Genomic DNA, 6,000 nt, shown 5'->3' with positions numbered 1-6,000 from the left:
TGACAGGAAAGAGACCAAGTGTTAGAACCAGAAATGAAATAGCTTTGGATGAATTAAGATCAACTGTTCCCTTTGGTGTGTAGTATGTGTGGGACTGGCGATACCCCTTCAGACTTTTGGAGAACCTCATCCACGCAATTCTGAAGATAACAAGAGCCAAGAAGTGTGAGAATTATTGCACAATCAGCTTAACAGCTCACGCATACAAGTTGCTGACAAGAATAATATACAGAAAATAGGAAATAAAATTGAGGCTCTAATAATCAAATGGAATAATGACAGTATTATGATAAGGATAGATTACTACTCACATGTTAGTGGAGAAATTAAGTCTCAGATGGGCACAACAACAAAAAATTACTAAATAAGTAAGCTTTTAGATAATTGACCTTCTACTGAAGTATGGTGAGTAGCAATCTATTCTTTTTATAAAATTGAAGAAATGTTAGATGTCAATTAGTTTTGCTTTAGGAAAGATAAAGACAACAAAGAGGCAGTTCTGACTTTGAAGTTGGTAACAGAAGCAAGACTTAACAAAAATCAAGACAAGTTCATATGATTTATTGACCTGTGAAGTATTCAAGTGTCAAATGGAGATATTTGTAACTCTGAGAAAAATACGGGTTAGATATACAAAAAGACATGTGATATACAATATGTACAAGAAGCAAGAGGGCATAATAATAGTGGAATGCCAAGAACAAAGTGCTCAGATTAACAAGGGTGTAAACAGGGATGTAGCATTTTTGCCCCCACTGTTCAACCTATATAGCGAAGAAGCAGTCATGGAAAAAAAGAAAGGTTCAGGAGCAGGATAAAAATTCAGGGTGAAATAATGACAATAATAAGATTCACTGATGACGTTGTTATTCTCAATGAAAGTTAAGACAATTACAAGATCTGCTGAATGGAATAAACAGTCTAATGAGTACAGGATATGGGTTGAGATTAAATTGAAGAAATGCAGAAGTAATGATAAGTAGCAGAAATGCCAACAGTTAGAAACTTTCTATCAGAATTGAGGATCACTAAGTTAAGGAATTCTGCTACCTAAGCAGAAAGGAGGATATAAGATGAACATCAACAAAAGCAAAACGAGGATAATGGAATGTAGTCAAATTAAATCGGGTGATGCTGAGGGAATTAGATTAGGAAATGGGACACTTAAAGTAGTAAAGGAGTTTTGCTATTTAGGAAGTAAAATAGCTGATGATGGTCGAAGTAGAGAGGATATAAAATGTAGACTGGCAATGGCAAGGAAAGCGTTTCTGAAGAAGAGAAATTTGTTAACATCGAATATAGATTTATGTATCAGGAAGTCGTTTCTGAAAGTATTTGTTTGGAGTGTAGCCATGTATGGAAGTGAAACATGGACAATAACTAGTTTGGACAAGAAGAGACTTGACTAGAAGAAGGGATCAGTTGGTAGGACATGTTTTGAGGCATCAAGGGATCACAAATTTATCATTGGAGGGCAGCGTGGAGGGTAAAAATCGTAGAGGGAGACCGAGAGATGAGTACACTAAGCAGATTCAGAAGGATGTTGGTTGCAGTAGGTACTGGGAGATGAAGCAGCTTGCACAGGATAGAGTAGCATGGAGAGCTGCATCAAACCAGTCTCAGGACTGAAGACAACAACAACAACAACAACAACAACAACAACAACCTAAGCAGCAAAATAACCCACAGTGGGTGGAGCAAGGAGGGCATAAAAAGCAGACTAGTACTGGTAAAATGGTAATTCCTTGCCAAAAGAAGTCTACTAGCATCAAACATAGGCCTTAATTTGGAGAAGAAATTTCTGATAATGTACGTTTTGAGCACAGCATTGTACGGTAGTGAAACATGGACTGTAGTAAAACTAGGACAGAAGAAAATTTGAAGTATTTGAGATGTGGTGCTACAGACAAATGTTGAAAATTAGGTGGACTGATAAGCAATGAGAAGGTTCTCTGCAGAATCCATGAGGAAATGAATACATGGAAAACACTTACCAGAGGAAGGGACATGGTGGTAGAGCACCCATCAAGACGCCTGGGAATAACTTCCATGGTGCTAAAGAGAGCTGTAGAAGGTAAAAACTGTAGAGGAAGGCAGAGATTGGAATACATCCAGCACAAACTGGAGATGCAGGTTACAAATGCTACCCTTCGAGGTTGACACAGGTGATGAATTCATGGCAGGCTGCATCAAACCAGTCAAAAGACTGATTGAGAGGAGGGAGCAGAAGGTAGGTGGTGATGGTGGTGGTGGTGGGGGGGGGGGTGTAATTATTTAGTTTATTTACAGAGTGTACACATATTTACACACGAAATCAATATCAATGGACAAATCAGTATTATCATTCTTTGTCATTAGCATTTGATAGTGCGAGATATTATTGTTTGAACAGCTATAAAGGTTACTGTGGACCATTAAACTATGAAAGATTAATTTGGAAAAGCAGTACAGCAATGACAAACTTCAGAATGAGAGTGGAATAAATTTAACTGTTAATATGAGTGTGGTTGGATCTAGGCATTGTTAGGAAGTGTGTTACAAAGTCAATAAAAGAGGTAAAATTTTATGTACTATTATCCATTCAAAGGAACATTTCCTCACCTAAATTTGAGGAACTTTAATGTTCATAAAGTAAAGGAACAAAATTTCAGTTTACGTAACACAGACAAATTTGATGATGAAGCGTATTCTCTTGGATGATCATTCCTTAACCGAAGTCCAACTGCAACACTGTAAACTACTGAATGAAACATGAGCAAAAATATAGGAGGAGGGAGGGAGCAAACTTGCAGTTCTTTTTTCAGTATTATACGCTAGCTCTTTATGCCTCATATTCGTCTTTTTTTTAGAGCAGAACTGTTCATCCTTATACTACAAATTATGTTTGCATGCAAGATACAAGTAGCTAACAAATGCCACTTCATAATTTAACAAATGTTAGAACTAACTGAAATGTTAATCATTGTTGGAAAATGGAATGTTGCACTAAGTCTGAAAGAAGAAAAATGACGGGTGCTAAGCAAAGAAACCTATTCCCCATAGTACTTTTTCATTCTGTTACAAAGGCGCTATCTATAGAAAATGGACGAGACAATATACTCACTTGAGAAGGTGAAATGTTCAAAATTCGTCTTGATAATGGTAAATGTTTGTTTGTTGAACCACTGGTGTTGGTAAGAAGTATTGTTATTGTTGTCAGACTCAGCAGCAAACACGTATCAGGATAATGGTCACCAAGATGAAACTATAAATATAAAAGGACGGAAAGAATGCTATTTAGCAAGTGGCAGCAATGACACATAAGGGGTTAAATGAAGAAAATTTAAGCAGAGAGTTTATGAAAGAAATTTTGACACTCTGCTCAAAGGATACAAAGAAGAGTAGGAAAGCAAGAATATTGACACAGAAATGTTACCAAAAGATGATATTTGGAAATGTGGCAACCAGGCAAATTACAAATGTTACAGAGAAGGGTCAAGGTGTTTCTCTTGCACCTATAGTCTGTAAACCATTAAGAAGGGAATGCTATTCCATATCTGGCATACCATCCATGAAACCTACCGGAAGAAGAAGAAGAAGAAGAAGAAGAAGAGGAGGAGGAGGAGGAGGAGGAAGAAGAGGCAGAAGGAAAAAAGTTAATTTTAGTACTTTTTGTGATACAATGTTACATTTTATATCCAAACAACATTTTGTGCATCAACTCCCATGTGATTCCCCCCTCCCGACCGAGCGAGGTGATGCAGTGGTTAAACACTGGACTCACATTCGGGAGGACGACGGTTCAATCCCGCGTCCGGCCATCCTGATTTAGGTTTTCCGTGATTTCCCTAAATTGCTCCAGGCAAATGCCAGGATGGTTCCTTTCAAAGGGCACGGCCGACTTCCTTCCCTGTCCTTCATTAATCCGAAGACCTCGCTGTCTGGTCTCCTTCCCCAAAACAACCCAACCCAACCCAACCCAACCCCCCCCCCCCCCCCCTCTCTCTCTCTCTCTCTCTCTCTGTGTGCAGAAATAAGAAATAAATATTCTGTTCCGTCATGTGTGCTTGATTTTCTATACTTACCTCTGATACTCCTCACCTACAAATTCCTCATAACTGGTGAATGGTGTTATGTCTGTCTTTATGTAAAAATGTGTTTTGTACAAGTAAAAACTTAACCCGTGTCAACACGAATGTACGGCATGGCAAAACTTACCTATAGCTAAAAGTCAACATATTAAACAAAATACAGTAAAAACTTGAATTAACAAACACACTTTTAATGAATATTTCTGTCAATCCCCGAAAAATTCTCATAAGAACCATGTTATTCACCCCACATTTAATGAACTTCACTTTGAGAAGAAGTCCGCTTTTAAGGAATAAACACAAAATATTTTGCAAATTTTAATAACGGTTTTCTAATGTGTTCAAATGAGTTTCTAATTTCTTTTCATTTCACATAGCATAGGTTGTCATTTTTGTTGTGTGACACAGTAAATGATAACTGATTCAAGCGGTCAAAACATCCAAAGATTGTAGGCAGTGACTAATATTTCTGAATGTGCAGCATTCCAGGACACTGTTGTTGTGATGACGATGTCCTGGGTTCCAAGTCTGACACTGGTACAAATGTAATGCTTATGAATGGATATAGCTAGGAGCTGGTGGTGAGAATGATGAATAAGAATAACAGGAGGAGGGTGTTGCATCAAGTTTCACTGCTGCTGAACAAAAAATTTATACTATCAAGAATTTATTTTACTTCTTTTGATGTAGATGAATCAATTCTAACTATGGTCAACCAGCTGTAGTGACAGCTTTCACTACAATATACTGGAAGGACAAAAGAAACAAGACTAACTAATTTTTTTTAAAAAAAAGGATACGTACAGTGAAAAGTGTAACAATTATATATTTCTGCGTTTTAAATTTGTAGCACAGGATACTGGTAATTTTTTAATTAAATGACACTTATATCACCTAAACGTGCTTGAATTATGATTCTGGGTCAGTCCTTCCATGTATTCTGGCAAAACCCCCATTTAAGGAAAAAAATATTTGGGTCCCCAGAGATTCGTTAAATAGGAGTTTTACTGTAATGGTAAGAGCAAAGATTTTAGAAACAGCATACACAAAAAACAGTCAACACTGCTATGAAATTTCAACACATACTTGACTGTTATACTTTTAGTTCAAGTATTGAGTACATTGTTGGTTACAGGCTATTCATCATAAGCCTTCATTTTCCAAATATTTGTTAAGAAAGTTTTGCTTAGTCATCAGCTGAAAGGAGTCTTACAACCCATCAATTTTTGTTCAAAGAGTAGCACCCAACTAAGAAATTCCACTCAGTATTATGACTAAAAGAGACTAAATTTAAAATTTTACACCTCAATATATCAAGTTTGGAAAGTATGAGATGAGGTACCGATGGAAGTAAGGCTGCGAGGTTAGGTCATGAGTTTTGCTTGGTTAGCTTAGTCAGTAGAGTACTTCCCTGTGAAAGGTGACAGTCCTGAGTTTGAGTCTCAGTCCAGCACACAGTTTTAATCTGCCAGGAAGTTTGTTGATAGATCAAATGTTCATATTATGTTTTACCAGGATATAAATAAGAAATCCAAGTACAAACCCCAGTCATGTGATGATGCGGTCCCATACTCCAATGAGTGTAGGAGACAATGCAGGAGACCCGTACTGCTGGACTAGGCCAGGTCCTAGCGGAGGTAGTTTGCCATTGCCTTTCTCTGACCGTAATGGGGATGAATGATGATGATGATGATGATGATGACACAACAGCACCCAGTCATGTAAACAATTTAAATGTGGAGCTTGCAGTATTACAATGTTCAAATGTGTGTGAATTCGTAAGGGACCAATTGCTGAGGTTATCAGTCACTAGACTTACACACTACTTACACTAACTTATGCTAACAACACACACACACACACACACACACACACACACACACACACACACACACACACCCATGCCCGAGTGAGGACTCTAACCTCTGGC

The sequence above is a fragment of the Schistocerca gregaria genome, chromosome 1 (assembly GCF_023897955.1).
Source record: "Schistocerca gregaria isolate iqSchGreg1 chromosome 1, iqSchGreg1.2, whole genome shotgun sequence".
Taxonomy (NCBI): Eukaryota; Metazoa; Arthropoda; class Insecta; order Orthoptera; family Acrididae; genus Schistocerca; species Schistocerca gregaria.
Note: the sequence above shows the minus strand (reverse complement) of the source record.